The sequence below is a fragment of the Cetorhinus maximus genome, unplaced genomic scaffold (genome assembly GCF_964194155.1).
Source record: "Cetorhinus maximus unplaced genomic scaffold, sCetMax3.hap1.1 HAP1_SCAFFOLD_3525, whole genome shotgun sequence".
NCBI lineage: Eukaryota > Metazoa > Chordata > Chondrichthyes > Lamniformes > Cetorhinidae > Cetorhinus > Cetorhinus maximus.
Window position 1 is genome coordinate 9,478 of NW_027599435.1, and position 16,973 is coordinate 26,450.

The 16,973-nt window shown below is 46.1% G+C and overlaps 1 non-coding gene across 1 annotated transcript; it reads right to left on the bottom strand.

Annotated features, from left to right (window-relative positions):
* Positions 1-1,003: 1,003 nt before the first annotated feature.
* LOC144678061 (U1 spliceosomal RNA) lies at positions 1,004-1,167 on the bottom strand. Its single transcript, XR_013575928.1, has one exon. It is a non-coding gene; the product is annotated as a U1 spliceosomal RNA (small nuclear RNA).
* Positions 1,168-16,973: the final 15,806 nt, after the last annotated feature.

Here is a 16,973-nt window from a genome sequence, read left to right on the forward strand (position 1 = left end):
GTCCTGGAGTTTCAAAAAGATAATCCTGGGGTTAAAGTAGCCCGGCCTTGCAATCTAAAACATACATGTTAGCCTCCGGTGGTGAGGAACGGGAGCCCCACAAGAGAAAGTGAGAAGTCCTAATGTGAAGCTGCCTAAAATCTTGTTATAATTCAGGGATAATGTGTGTATTATGGGCTTGTGCAATCATTCTGACGGTTAAACGGGATTCCCGTTGGTCATTTTACTGAGGGTTTAGATCTATCTGCCTTTCTCCAGTTTTCTTTCTGTTTATTTCTTCGCTTTGCGCTATTTAAGTCTTCAAGGAATAATCACAGGTGAATTGATGGACCCACAGCAGGAGAAGTGAGCTGCAGAAGGGGCAGGGAAAGACTTTACACATGGGGAGGGGGTGGGTGGGGTGGGGTAGGAGTCACAGAGGGAGCTGTTGAAGGGGGAGATTATACAGAGGGGGTGGGAGGCTGCAGTTCGTTTCGGAGAGGGGTAATTGGAATGAACATGGGGACAGGGTGCTTGTACATGTTTGAAATAGTGAGGGGTCGCTGCTACATGTTTTAAATGGTGAATGCATATGAGTTAATAGCTGACTGATATGAGTTTGTATTTATACAGAAGTCCAGAGAGATAGGGGGTGGGGCAGTGGGGTGGTGCTGGGAGACCGGGGACTATTGTGATGGTGGGTTGGGTGTTACATGGGGGTTTGAGAGATTTTTGAGTGGGCAAATGCGGGGTTAAAAATGGCGCGAGTAATTTGGCGGCGACAAAACAAATGGTCGGGCGAAAATGATGCGGAGATGGAATAATTGCTGGCTGATAATGACAGGGGGCAAAATAATGGGGGTTGGATAATATTTGTGAGGAGGAAAGAAAATAAATAACCAGTCCAGTATAGATTCTGAAGAGCACACATTGGGAGTTATATATCTCTTTCTAAATAAAAGGTTGCCGAAAAGAAGTAGAAAACAAAATGAAGGAGTTAAAGTCTATTTTTGAATTGTAAAATCAGGGGAGAGCGCGAACGCAGTCCCCCACTACCACAAATTTTGCAGTCGAGTATCCCGCATTTGGGGACATCGCAGGCGTCAGCACACCCGAAGTGCAATGGGTTAGCCTCGTCCTGGGAGAACCTCCTTCATGATCAAGGTTTCTCCCCTGCCAGGTAAGTATGCCTGTACACTCTCACACGCTGCCAGCCGACATCAAGCACTACCCCTCATAGTCACATGCACTAATTTTTAAAAATTTTAACGTCACTTTGTTCACATTTTTCCGCAAAACAGCTCAGTTTTTCTCATGTATTGTAGAACATGCTTAACTATCCCTCTAGATGGAGAAAAGGCAGCTGAAATGCTGTCCTCCATTTATATTTGCATATTGCCTTAATAGGAGACAAACCGCCTTCCTGGGCCACTCGCTGCAATATGGGTATTCTCCAATTAGCGGCGCTGTTCCCTCAATATAAGACACTCGTTCAGCCTCAGCTGGAATATTGTGTACCGTCTGGGCTCCGCATTATAGGAAGGATGTGATCGTATTGGAGAAAGTGCAGAGGAGGTTTACAAGAATGGTTCCAGGGATGAGACACTTGAGTTATGAAGATAGTTTGGATAGGTTGGGACTGTTCTTCTGGAGAGGAGAAGGTGAAGAGGAGATTTGATTGAGGTTTTCAAAATCATGAGGGGGCTCGATAGAGTAAATAGGGAGAAACTCATCGAAGGAACGAGAGGGCGCAGATTTAAAGTGATTTGCAAAAGAAGTCAATGTGATGTGAGAAAAAACTTTTCCACACAGTGACTGGTTCGAGTCGGGAATACACTGCCTGGAAGTGTGGTGGAGGCGGGTTCAACTGAGGCATTCAAGAGGGCAATAGATGATTATTTATATAGAAACAATGTAAGGGTTACGGGGAAAAGGCAGGAGAGTGGCACCAAGTTACAATGCTCAGAGAGCCGGTGCAGACACGATGGGCCAAATGGCCTCCTTCTGCACCGTAACAATTCTGTGATTCTGTGGGTGGCTTGGAGGGTAACTTGTAGGTGGTGGTGTTCCCATGTATCTGCTGTCCTTGTCCTACTAGATGGTAGTGGGGCACAGAGGAACAGCAAGGGTAATAGAGGGAGCTTTACTCTGTATCTAACCCCGTGCTGTACCTGCCCTGGGAGTGTTTGATGGGGACAGTGTAGAGGGAGCTTTACTCTGTATCTAACCCCGTGCTGTCCCTGTCCTGGGAGTGTTTGATGGAACAGTAGAGGGAGTTTTACCCTCTATCTAAACAGTACTCTGCCTGCCCTGAGAATGTTTTATACAAACATACGTACGAGCATATGAAATAGGAGCAGAAGTAGGCCATTCAGCCCCTAGAACCTGCTCTGCCATTCAATAAGATCATGGCTGATCTGTTTGAGTTTCGAATTTCATCTACCCCCCGATAACATTTGATTCCCTTGCCTAACAAGAATCTACCTACCTCCATCTTAAAAATATTCAGTGACCTCAACTCCACTGCCTTCAGTGGCAGAGAGTTCCAAGAGAAAAAAACTCTCCTCATCTCTGTCCTAAAAGGGCGATCCCTAATTTTAAAACAGTACCTAGTTCTGGACTCACTCACAAGAGGAAACATCCTTTCCATGTCCACCCATTTACAAAAACCAGAATGTCACTCTATTTACAACAGAGATAAAAGCAAAGAACTGCGGATGCTGGAAATCCAAAACAAAAACAGAAACAGAAACACCTGGAAAAACTCAGCAGGTCTGGCAGCATCGGCAGAGAAGAGCACAGTTGACCTTGTCTTACTGTAACAGCTGAATTCATCATTTTTATTTCATTTTACCCACACAGGAAATGCCGCACTGATACTAGATACACCATTCCTATTTGCATATGCCCCTTAAAAGGAAACAAACCATCTGCTGCTTTTCTTCAAGCTACAGGCTGTTTTCCGCAAAGAATTGTCCCGAGGCGTGTGCACTCTGCACGGGAAGTGAAGTTTTATCTAATCTCTGTTTGAAATAGCCTTGAGAATTTCATCTCTTTGAAAAAAACACTTTGTAATTTTTATACATGAAGACTGGCCTCATTCTCTTTGTTTGAAATATTTTCACCAATTTCGCTACAGAATAAATGAAACTTCCTTTCTTTAACTGTGACTTTGCAATCTGTCACACTCTTTGCAGTAAGTTCATTGTCCACATTAATAATATAAGTAGGAGCCCCCCACAATGACACCGATGGGAGATGAATATTTCTCAATATCTTCTGATGAGACATTAAACTGAAGCCCCCACTCCACTTTGCCCTCTCGGTTGAACGCAAGAGACCCCGGGGCATTTGAAGAAGAGCAGTGGGAGCATCCGCTGTCAATGTGTATCCCTCAACCAACATCACATAAACAAGCAATCCACCCAGTCATCTGGCTGATTATGGGAGCTTCCTGTGCACAATTTGGCTACTGTGTTTCCAACCTTACAAAGGTGACTACGCTTTTAAAGTATTTTGGATGTATTGAGGATGTCCTGTGGTCCTGTGAAAGTCCTTTAGAGAAATGCTAATCATTCTTTTCTAATGGGGTTAGGCAAACCTGGACACAGGACCAGGGGTGAAGTGAGGAAGATAATAATTATCCAGCCAAATAAGGAACTAGAAACTGGGCTCGTCAATGGACTCACTGGAAAAAGGCTAACTGAGAATAATGGAAGCAACTCTATAACGTAAAAGAAACCTGGAGAGTTTGCCTCAGATGAAGGTATTTTAGTCAACATGTCTTCCATCATGAATGATGCTTCCAATGAGGCTTTCTCGTGTTGTGTTTGAGTCACGTCTTAAATCAAAATTATGCCCCTTGTGACAGGAAAGGTCTCCTAGGAACCGTGGCATTTACCATTGTGAACAACAGCATGGTCTCCAATAAATATACAAGTAAGAGAGGAGGGGCTACTGCTCTGAACCTCAGATGCCCATGTTCACCCATCGCCCCTGCGCTCACTGACCCCCTTGGCTCCCGGCTTGGGCAGCACCGTGATTTTAACATGCCCATCCTTGTGTTCGAATTCCTCCATGGTGTCACTCCTCTCTACCTCTGTAACCACTGTCATCTCACTCCCCACCGAGGTTACAGTGATCCTGCAGTTCTGGCCTTTTGAGCATTGCTATTTAAAAAGTCTGTCTTTTATACATTATTCGAGCAGATCTAGATGGGTATCTGTATGTCCTTTCTGAAGTGTGGTGCCCGTAATTGAACATAACCCTCCAGGTGGGATCTAACCAGTGAATCTTTAGCATAATCGCCTTGCTTTTGAACTATTCCCTTATTAACAAAAAAGTCCAGCATCGCAGATGCTTTAAGTCACCCCACTTAACGTTGTTTTGTCTTAAAGTGGTTTATTCTTTAGAGGCCTGTTTCTTCAATTAACATCCAAATTTCTGTTTTTCCATTGTCACCTTGTGCACCAGCTCGTTGTTTAAAGTTGGTCTGATGTCTCATGTCGGGTCCCATGGCCCGATCGGCGACTTAGTGAAGAAAGTGAGGTGTCCATCTGCAATCGAGGGAAATTCGACTATTTAAAAAAATACTTTGATGCAATGTCCTGAAGAAAGAATATCCAAACTAAGAGGTTTCTTTATTTTTTATACAAAATGTTGAACCCTGGGCAGCTCATTCCTGTGGAAAATGGCCCATTTCTTGACTTCTGCAAGCGAACTTTAATTTTGGAGCCTCAGGATTGCCTGCTGTGGGTGAGGCACAGAAACCACCTTGAAGTCTGTTAGAGAGAGAGAGAGGGAAAGAGAGAGAGAGATGTTTGCCATTGTACACAGGCAAAATTGCTTTCCTTGTCTCAGGGCTTGTTTCGGTGAAAAATACAGGTTGCAGTACTTGCCCTTCAGGAGGCTAACTCTGCAATCGTCTGATTAATTTTGGAGCCTCCCAAGTCTGGCCCTTGTTCAAGGCTGTGAGAGGCAAGAGCCATTTTAAAATCAATGAGAGAGCCAGTTGCGACAGGCTAAGCAGGGGAGCCATTTTAAAGCCCCTTGTTTCGGGCTTGTGATTTAGTGCTGCGATGCTTCGGAATCACTCGTAAACCTGAGTCAGGAATGACCAGCAATTGGAATCTGCTGTTGCAAAGGAAGCAAGTAAAAGTATCAGCCTGGCAGTGAAATTGGATGCGCAAAGTGTCACACCTTAAAGTGCTGGCAGGGTGAGTCAGACTAGAATCAGCGTAATGGAGAACATGGAAAAGCTATTGGCAGTCTGAATCGAAGTCCAAAAGCAACCCAGGCACCTCTTAGTTTGATGGTTGTCCCAGCAATAGCCAAAAGCTTGTATGAAGATTTACAGAATGAGCAGGGTGAGAGTTCTCAGTCAGAAAGTTTCAATGCTAGTTGTGGATGGTCCAGTGTTTCATGAGGCGTTCCTATCTGCACGACATTAAAATGTCCGGCGAAACAACTAGTGATGATAGGGAAGCTTCTGATAAATAACCTTCCTGTTTGAAGGCAGACATTGAAGAAGGTCGCTACTCACCGGAAGAAGTTTTTAATGTTGATGAGACAGGGGTTTTTTGGGAAGTGTGTGCTACAGGAAATGTACATTTTCAAAGAGAAGAAGATGGCGCCAGAATTTAAAGCTGCCAAAGATCATCAGATGGTTCTGATTGGTGGAAAAGCTGCAGGAGATTTTAAATTTAATCCCTTAGTGATGTAGCAAAAATGATGCACCTCGTGATCCATGTGTATAAGTTGAATCTGATTGTACTTAATGTGATGGCGATTTTGAAATGTTTTGTAATGTTCTTCCAGATATTTTATGAATAAAGTATATATTTTTTTTAAATCCTGAACTAGCAGTTTGCAGACTCCATTCCTGGCATGTTGGGATTTCTCTGACTCTGCTCCCCAGGAGGCCTGTCCTGTGATATGTTAATCCCAGGGCAGGACACCTTTCTGATTCTTCCTGTCCTTTGATGTGTTAATCCCCGGACAACAATGTTTTGGGCCATTTTTTGGTTATTTTTAAACCTTTAACTCTAATCTTGATGGGAATGTCACTGCAGTTTGAAATATCAAACACTAAACCCCCAACACAGGACTGTGCAAAGCATGTGGGTTGATACTGAGATTCTGTCTACAGTGATGTTTAGTGTCACTGCAGTTTGAAATTTCAAAAAAAATCTAGATCCCCAACACAGGACTGGGCAGAGATGGAGATTCTGTTTGTGCATTTTCGTGATGTCCGTGTGGATTGTATAGTCTGTGCATGTGTCTGAGTGCCACTGGTCCCATAATAACGCAAATGTCTCCTCGCAGCCTCTCAGCAGCCACCCACAACTCCTAACCCACCCCCCACCAACCCCCCGCCCCCAACTCGTGCTTCCAAAGAGTCTCACAGTCTCCTGGCACTTGGAGGTAGATGGGAATGTGGAAATCGAAACACAAGATCAGCCTTGGTCTCATTGAATGGCGGAGCAGGCTCGAGGGGCCGAATGGTCTACTCCTGTTCCTATATCTAATGTTCTTATGCTCTTTCTGCATTGCCTGCAGAAGGCATTGAAAGAATTCAACACAATCTCATTTCCACCTTCATTTTAAACATAAAGCTAAAAGCTACTGCGGATGCTGGAAATCCAAAACAAAATAAAAACAGAATTACCTGGAAAAACTCAGCAAGTCTGGCAGCATCAGCGGAGAAGAAATCAGTCAACGTTTCGAGCCCTCATGGCCCTTCAGCAGAACTGAAGCATAGTTTCAACAAGGGAGAAATATAAATTGGTTTAAGGTGGGTGGGGGGGAAGAGACACATTGAGGGTGTGGTGTGAGCAGATAATCATAAGATGTCAGAGACAAAAGGGTCAAAGAGGTGTTGAAGGTGGTGGTCTTTGTCTGAGAAAAGTGCTAATTAAGAATGCAAGACAGGATATTCAAAGTACAGCTCTAGTGGGGGTGGGGTGGAAAGACTAAAGGTTTTAGTTTTAGATTTAAAAATAATGGAAATAGGTGGGGAAAGAAGAATCTATATAAATTATTGAAAAAAAAGGCGGGTGGGGGGGGGAAAAGAAACGGGGTGGGGATGGGGGGAGGGGGGTTTAAGATCTAAAGTTGTTGAATTCAATATTCAGTCCGGAAGGCTGTAAAGTGCCTAGTCGGAAGATGAGGTGCTGTTCCTCCAGTTTGCATTGGGCTTCACTGGAACAATGCAGCAAGCCAAGGACAGACATGTGAGCAAGAGAACAGGGTGGAGTGTTAAAATGGCAAGCGACAGGGAGGTTTGGGTCTTTCTTGCGGACAGACCGCAGGTGTTCCGCAAAACGGTCGCCCAGTTTGCGTTTGGTCTCTCCAATGTAGAGGAGACCGCATTGGGAGCAACGAATGCAGTAGACTAAGTTAGGGGAAATGCAAGTGAAATGCTGCTTCACTTGAAAGGAGTGTTTGGGCCCTTGGACGGTGAGGAGAGAGGAAGTGAAGGGGCAGGTGTTGCATCTTCTGCGTGGGCATGGGGAGGTGCCATAAGTGGGGGCTGAGGAGTAGGGGGTGATGGAGGAGTGGACCAGGGTGTCCCGGAGGGAACGATCCCTACGGAATGCCGTCAAGGGGGGTGAAGGGAAGATGTGTTTGGTGGTGGCATCATGCTGGAGTTGGCGGAAATGGCGGAGGATGATCCTTTGAATGCGGAGGCTGGTGGGGTGATAAGTGAGGACAAGGGGGACCCTATCATGTTTCTGGGAAGGAGGAGAAGGCGTGATGGAGGATGCGCGGGATATGGGCCGGACACGGTTGAGGGCCCTGTCAACGACCGTGGATGGAAAACCTCGGTTAAGGAAGAAGGAGGACATGTCAGAGGAGCTGTTTTTGAAGGTAGCGTCATCAGAACAGATGCGACGGAGGCGAAGGAACTGAGAGAATGGGATGGAGTCTTTACAGGAAGCGGGGTGTGAGGAGCTGTAGTCGAGGTAGCTGTGGGAGTCGGTAGGCTTGTAATGGATATTGGTGGACAGTCTATCATCAGAAATTGAGACAGAGAGGTCAAGGAAGGGAAGAGAAGTGTCAGAGATGGACCATGTGAAGATGATGGAGGGGTGGAGATTGGAAGCAAAATTAATAAATTTTTCCAGGTCCCGACGAGAGCATGAAGCAGCACCGAAGTAATCATCGATGTACCGGAGAAAGAGTTGTGGGAGGGGGCCGGAGTAGGACTGGAACAAGGAATGTTCCACATACCCCATAAAGAGACAGGCATAGCTGGGGCCCATGCGGGTACCCATAGCCACACCTTTTATTTGGAGGAAGTGAGAGGAGTTAAAGGAGAAATTGTTCAGTGTGAGAACAAGTTCAGCCAAACGGAGGAGAGTAGTGGTGGATGGGGATTGTTGGGGCCTCTGTTCAAGGAAGAAGCTAAGGGCCCTCAGACCATCCTGGTGGGGGATGGAGGTGTAGAGGGATTGGACATCCATGGTGAAGAGGAAGCGGTTGGGGCCAGGGAACTGGAAATTGTTGATGTGACGTAAGGTGTCAGAGGAATCACGGATGTAGGTGGGAAGGGACTGGACAAGGGGAGAGAGAAGGGAGTCAAGATAACGAGAAATGAGTTCCGTGGGGCAGGAACAGGCTGACACGATCGGTCTGCCAGGACAGTTCTGTTTGTGGATTTTGGGTAGGAGGTAGAAGCGGGCCGTCCGAGGTTGGGCGACTATCAAGTTGGAAGCTGTGGGAGGAAGATCTCCAGAGGAGATGAGGTCAGTGACAGTCCTGGAAACAATGGCTTGATGTTCTGTGGTGGGGTCATGGTCCAGGGAGAGGTAGGAGGAAACGTCTGCGAGTTGACGCTCAGCCTCCGCGAGGTAGAGGTCAATGCGCCAGACAACAACAGTACCACCCTTGTCAGCGGGTTTGATGACAATGTTGGGGTTGGACCTGAGAGAACGGAGTGCAGTGAGTTCAGAGAGAGACAGATTAGAATGGGTGAGAGGAGCAGAGAAATTGAGACGGCTAATGTCACGCCGACAGTTCTCAATGAAAAGATCAAGAGAAGGTAAGAATCCAGAGGGAGGGGTCCAAGTGGAGGGAGAATATTGGAGGTGGGTAAAAGGATCCGTTGAACGGGGAGAGGACTCCTGCCCAAAGAAGTGAGCACGGAGACGAAGACGGCGGAAGAAGAGTTCAGCATCATGATCATGATGCTGAACTCTTCTTCCGCCGTCTTCGTCTCCGTGCTCACTTCTTTGGGCAGGAGTCCTCTCCCCGTTCAACGGATCCTTTTACCCACCTCCAATATTCTCCCTCCACTTGGACCCCTCCCTCTGGATTCTTACCTTCTCTTGATCTTTTCATTGAGAACTGTCGGCGTGACATTAGCCGTCTCAATTTCTCTGCTCCTCTCACCCATTCTAATCTGTCTCTCTCTGAACTCACTGCACTCCGTTCTCTCAGGTCCAACCCCAACATTGTCATCAAACCCGCTGACAAGGGTGGTACTGTTGTTGTCTGGCGCATTGACCTCTACCTCGCGGAGGCTGAGCGTCAACTCGCAGACGTTTCCTCCTACCTCTCCCTGGACCATGACCCCACCACAGAACATCAAGCCATTGTTTCCAGGACTGTCACTGACCTCATCTCCTCTGGAGATCTTCCTCCCACAGCTTCCAACTTGATAGTCGCCCAACCTCGGACGGCCCGCTTCTACCTCCTACCCAAAATCCACAAACAGAACTGTCCTGGCAGACCGATCGTGTCAGCCTGTTCCTGCCCCACGGAACTCATTTCTCGTTATCTTGACTCCCTTCTCTCTCCCCTTGTCCAGTCCCTTCCCACCTACATCCGTGATTCCTCTGACACCTTACGTCACATCAACAATTTCCAGTTCCCTGGCCCCAACCGCTTCCTCTTCACCATGGATGTCCAATCCCTCTACACCTCCATCCCCCACCAGGATGGTCTGAGGGCCCTTAGCTTCTTCCTTGAACAGAGGCCCCAACAATCCCCATCCACCACTACTCTCCTCCGTTTGGCTGAACTTGTTCTCACACTGAACAATTTCTCCTTTAACTCCTCTCACTTCCTCCAAATAAAAGGTGTGGCTATGGGTACCCGCATGGGCCCCAGCTATGCCTGTCTCTTTATGGGGTATGTGGAACATTCCTTGTTCCAGTCCTACTCCGGCCCCCTCCCACAACTCTTTCTCCGGTACATCGATGATTACTTCGGTGCTGCTTCATGCTCTCGTCGGGACCTGGAAAAATTTATTAATTTTGCTTCCAATCTCCACCCCTCCATCATCTTCACATGGTCCATCTCTGACACTTCTCTTCCCTTCCTTGACCTCTCTGTCTCAATTTCTGATGATAGACTGTCCACCAATATCCATTACAAGCCTACCGACTCCCACAGCTACCTCGACTACAGCTCCTCACACCCCGCTTCCTGTAAAGACTCCATCCCATTCTCTCAGTTCCTTCGCCTCCGTCGCATCTGTTCTGATGACGCTACCTTCAAAAACAGCTCCTCTGACATGTCCTCCTTCTTCCTTAACCGAGGTTTTCCATCCACGGTCGTTGACAGGGCCCTCAACCGTGTCCGGCCCATATCCCGCGCATCCTCCATCACGCCTTCTCCTCCTTCCCAGAAACATGATAGGGTCCCCCTTGTCCTCACTTATCACCCCACCAGCCTCCGCATTCAAAGGATCATCCTCCGCCATTTCCGCCAACTCCAGCATGATGCCACCACCAAACACATCTTCCCTTCACCCCCCTTGACGGCATTCCGTAGGGATCGTTCCCTCCGGGACACCCTGGTCCACTCCTCCATCACCCCCTACTCCTCAGCCCCCACTTATGGCACCTCCCCATGCCCACGCAGAAGATGCAACACCTGCCCCTTCACTTCCTCTCTCCTCACCGTCCAAGGGCCCAAACACTCCTTTCAAGTGAAGCAGCATTTCACTTGCATTTCCCCTAACTTAGTCTACTGCATTCGTTGCTCCCAATGCGGTCTCCTCTACATTGGAGAGACCAAACGCAAACTGGGCGACCGTTTTGCGGAACACCTGCGGTCTGTCCGCAAGAAAGACCCAAACCTCCCTGTCGCTTGCCATTTTAACACTCCACCCTGTTCTCTTGCTCACATGTCTGTCCTTGGCTTGCTGCATTGTTCCAGTGAAGCCCAATGCAAACTGGAGGAACAGCACCTCATCTTCCGACTAGGCACTTTACAGCCTTCCGGACTGAATATTGAATTCAACAACTTTAGATCTTAAACCCCCCTCCCCCCATCCCCACCCCGTTTCTTTTCCCCCCCCCACCCGCCTTTTTTTTCAATAATTTATATAGATTCTTCTTTCCCCACCTATTTCCATTATTTTTAAATCTAAAACTAAAACCTTTAGTCTTTCCACCCCACCCCCACTAGAGCTGTACTTTGAATATCCTGTCTTGCATTCTTAATTAGCACTTTTCTCAGACAAAGACCACCACCTTCAACACCTCTTTGACCCTTTTGTCTCTGACATCTTATGATTATCTGCTCACACCACACCCTCAATGTGTCTCTTCCCCCCCACCCACCTTAAACCAATTTATATTTCTCCCTTGTTGAAACTATGCTTCAGTTCTGCTGAAGGGCCATGAGGGCTCGAAACGTTGACTGATTTCTTCTCCGCTGATGCTGCCAGACTTGCTGAGTTTTTCCAGGTAATTCTGTTTTTATTTTGTTTTGGATTTCCAGCATCCGCAGTAGCTTTTAGCTTTATGTTTAAAATGAAGGTGGAAATGAGATTGTGTTGAATTCTTTCAATGCCTTCTGCAGGCAATGCAGAAAGAGCATAAGAACATTAGATATAGGAACAGGAGTAGACCATTCGGCCCCTCGAGCCTGCTCCGCCATTCAATGAGACCAAGGCTGATCTTGTGTTTCGATTTCCACATTCCCATCTACCTCCAAGTGCCAGGAGACTGTGAGACTCTTTGGAAGCACGAGTTGGGGGCGGGGGGTTGGTGGGGGGTGGGTTAGGAGTTGTGGGTGGCTGCTGAGAGGCTGCGAGGAGACATTTGCGTTATTATGGGACCAGTGGCACTCAGACACATGCACAGACTATACAATCCACACGGACATCACGAAAATGCACAAACAGAATCTCCATCTCTGCCCAGTCCTGTGTTGGGGATCTAGATTTTTTTTGAAATTTCAAACTGCAGTGACACTAAACATCACTGTAGACAGAATCTCAGTATCAACCCACATGCTTTGCACAGTCCTGTGTTGGGGGTTTAGTGTTTGATATTTCAAACTGCAGTGACATTCCCATCAAGATTAGAGTTAAAGGTTTAAAAATAACCAAAAAATGGCCCAAAACATTGTTGTCCGGGGATTAACACATCAAAGGACAGGAAGAATCAGAAAGGTGTCCTGCCCTGGGATTAACATATCACAGGACAGGCCTCCTGGGGAGCAGAGTCAGAGAAATCCCAACATGCCAGGAATGGAGTCTGCAAACTGCTAGTTCAGGATTTAAAAAAAATATATACTTTATTCATAAAATATCTGGAAGAACATTACAAAACATTTCAAAATCGCCATCACATTAAGTACAATCAGATTCAACTTATACACATGGATCACGAGGTGCATCATTTTTGCTACATCACTAAGGGATTAAATTTAAAATCTCCTGCAGCTTTTCCACCAATCAGAACCATCTGATGATCTTTGGCAGCTTTAAATTCTGGCGCCATCTTCTTCTCTTTGAAAATGTACATTTCCTGTAGCACACACTTCCCAAAAAACCCCTGTCTCATCAACATTAAAAACTTCTTCCGGTGAGTAGCGACCTTCTTCAATGTCTGCCTTCAAACAGGAAGGTTATTTATCAGAAGCTTCCCTATCATCACTAGTTGTTTCGCCGGACATTTTAATGTCGTGCAGATAGGAACGCCTCATGAAACACTGGACCATCCACAACTAGCATTGAAACTTTCTGACTGAGAACTCTCACCCTGCTCATTCTGTAAATCTTCATACAAGCTTTTGGCTATTGCTGGGACAACCATCAAACTAAGAGGTGCCTGGGTTGCTTTTGGACTTCGATTCAGACTGCCAATAGCTTTTCCATGTTCTCCATTACGCTGATTCTAGTCTGACTCACCCTGCCAGCACTTTAAGGTGTGACACTTTGCGCATCCAATTTCACTGCCAGGCTGATACTTTTACTTGCTTCCTTTGCAACAGCAGATTCCAATTGCTGGTCATTCCTGACTCAGGTTTACGAGTGATTCCGAAGCATCGCAGCACTAAATCACAAGCCCGAAACAAGGGGCTTTAAAATGGCTCCCCTGCTTAGCCTGTCGCAACTGGCTCTCTCATTGATTTTAAAATGGCTCTTGCCTCTCACAGCCTTGAACAAGGGCCAGACTTGGGAGGCTCCAAAATTAATCAGACGATTGCAGAGTTAGCCTCCTGAAGGGCAAGTACTGCAACCTGTATTTTTCACCGAAACAAGCCCTGAGACAAGGAAAGCAATTTTGCCTGTGTACAATGGCAAACATCTCTCTCTCTTTCCCTCTCTCTCTCTCTAACAGACTTCAAGGTGGTTTCTGTGCCTCACCCACAGCAGGCAATCCTGAGGCTCCAAAATTAAAGTTCGCTTGCAGAAGTCAAGAAATGGGCCATTTTCCACAGGAATGAGCTGCCCAGGGTTCAACATTTTGTATAAAAAATAAAGAAACCTCTTAGTTTGGATATTCTTTCTTCAGGACATTGCATCAAAGTATTTTTTTAAATAGTCGAATTTCCCTCGATTGCAGATGGACACCTCACTTTCTTCACTAAGTCGCCGATCGGGCCATGGGACCCGACATGAGACATCAGACCAACTTTAAACAACGAGCTGGTGCACAAGGTGACAATGGAAAAACAGAAATTTGGATGTTAATTGAAGAAACAGGCCTCTAAAGAATAAACCACTTTAAGACAAAACAACGTTAAGTGGGGTGACTTAAAGCATCTGCGATGCTGGACTTTTTTGTTAATAAGGGAATAGTTCAAAAGCAAGGCGATTATGCTAAAGATTCACTGGTTAGATCCCACCTGGAGGGTTATGTTCAATTACGGGCACCACACTTCAGAAAGGACATACAGATACCCATCTAGATCTGCTCGAATAATGTATAAAAGACAGACTTTTTAAATAGCAATGCTCAAAAGGCCAGAACTGCAGGATCACTGTAACCTCGGTGGGGAGTGAGATGACAGTGGTTACAGAGGTAGAGAGGAGTGACACCATGGAGGAATTCGAACACAAGGATGGGCATGTTAAAATCACGGTGCTGCCCAAGCCGGGAGCCAAGGGGGTCAGTGAGCGCAGGGGCGATGGGTGAACATGGGCATCTGAGGTTCAGAGCAGTAGCCCCTCCTCTCTTACTTGTATATTTATTGGAGACCATGCTGTTGTTCACAATGGTAAATGCCACGGTTCCTAGGAGACCTTTCCTGTCACAAGGGGCATAATTTTGATTTAAGACGTGACTCAAACACAACACGAGAAAGCCTCATTGGAAGCATCATTCATGATGGAAGACATGTTGACTAAAATACCTTCATCTGAGGCAAACTCTCCAGGTTTCTTTTACGTTATAGAGTTGCTTCCATTATTCTCAGTTAGCCTTTTTCCAGTGAGTCCATTGACGAGCCCAGTTTCTAGTTCCTTATTTGGCTGGATAATTATTATCTTCCTCACTTCACCCCTGGTCCTGTGTCCAGGTTTGCCTAACCCCATTAGAAAAGAATGATTAGCATTTCTCTAAAGGACTTTCACAGGACCACAGGACATCCTCAATACATCCAAAATACTTTAAAAGCGTAGTCACCTTTGTAAGGTTGGAAACACAGTAGCCAAATTGTGCACAGGAAGCTCCCATAATCAGCCAGATGACTGGGTGGATTGCTTGTTTATGTGATGTTGGTTGAGGGATACACATTGACAGCGGATGCTCCCACTGCTCTTCTTCAAATGCCCCGGGGTCTCTTGCGTTCAACCGAGAGGGCAAAGTGGAGTGGGGGCTTCAGTTTAATGTCTCATCAGAAGATATTGAGAAATATTCATCTCCCATCGGTGTCATTGTGGGGGGCTCCTACTTATATTATTAATGTGGACAATGAACTTACTGCAAAGAGTGTGACAGATTGCAAAGTCACAGTTAAAGAAAGGAAGTTTCATTTATTCTGTAGCGAAATTGGTGAAAATATTTCAAACAAAGAGAATGAGGCCAGTCTTCATGTATAAAAATTACAAAGTGTTTTTTTCAAAGAGATGAAATTCTCAAGGCTATTTCAAACAGAGATTAGATAAAACTTCACTTCCCGTGCAGAGTGCACACGCCTCGGGACAATTCTTTGCGGAAAACAGCCTGTAGCTTGAAGAAAAGCAGCAGATGGTTTGTTTCCTTTTAAGGGGCATATGCAAATAGGAATGGTGTATCTAGTATCAGTGCGGCATTTCCTGTGTGGGTAAAATGAAATAAAAATGATGAATTCAGCTGTTACAGTAAGACAAGGTCAACTGTGCTCTTCTCTGCCGATGCTGCCAGACCTGCTGAGTTTTTCCAGGTGTTTCTGTTTCTGTTTTTGTTTTGGATTTCCAGCATCCGCAGTTCTTTGCTTTTATCTCTGTTGTAAATAGAGTGACATTCTGGTTTTTGTAAATGGGTGGACATGGAAAGGATGTTTCCTCTTGTGAGTGAGTCCAGAACTAGGTACTGTTTTAAAATTAGGGATCGCCCTTTTAGGACAGAGATGAGGAGAGTTTTTTTCTCTTGGAACTCTCTGCCACTGAAGGCAGTGGAGTTGAGGTCACTGAATATTTTTAAGATGGAGGTAGGTAGATTCTTGTTAGGCAAGGGAATCAAATGTTATCGGGGGGTAGATGAAATTCGAAACTCAAACAGATCAGCCATGATCTTATTGAATGGCAGAGCAGGTTCTAGGGGCTGAATGGCCTACTTCTGCTCCTATTTCATATGCTCGTACGTATGTTTGTATAAAACATTCTCAGGGCAGGCAGAGTACTGTTTAGATAGAGGGTAAAACTCCCTCTACTGTTCCATCAAACACTCCCAGGACAGGGACAGCACGGGGTTAGATACAGAGTAAAGCTCCCTCTACACTGTCCCCATCAAACACTCCCAGGGCAGGTACAGCACGGGGTTAGATACAGAGTAAAGCTCCCTCTATTACCCTTGCTGTTCCTCTGTGCCCCACTACCATCTAGTAGGACAAGGACAGCAGATACATGGGAACACCACCACCTACAAGTTACCCTCCAAGCCACCCACAGAATCACAGAATTGTTACGGTGCAGAAGGAGGCCATTTGGCCCATCGTGTCTGCACCGGCTCTCTGAGCATTGTAACTTGGTGCCACTCTCCTGCCTTTTCCCCGTAACCCTTACATTGTTTCTATATAAATAATCATCTATTGCCCTCTTGAATGCCTCAGTTGAACCCGCCTCCACCACACTTCCAGGCAGTGTATTCCCGACTCGAACCAGTCACTGTGTGGAAAAGTTTTTTCTCACATCACATTGACTTCTTTTGCAAATCACTTTAAATCTGCGCCCTCTCGTTCCTTCGATGAGTTTCTCCCTATTTACTCTATCGAGCCCCCTCATGATTTTGAAAACCTCAATCAAATCTCCTCTTCACCTTCTCCTCTCCAGAAGAACAGTCCCAACCTATCCAAACTATCTTCATAACTCAAGTGTCTCATCCCTGGAACCATTCTTGTAAACCTCCTCTGCACTTTCTCCAATACGATCACATCCTTCCTATAATGCGGAGCCCAGACGGTACACAATATTCCAGCTGAGGCTGAACGAGTGTCTTATATTGAGGGAACAGCGCCGCTAATTGGAGAATACCCATATTGCAGCGAGTGGCCCAGGAAGGCGGTTTGTCTCCTATTAAGGCAATATGCAAATATAAATGGAGGACAGC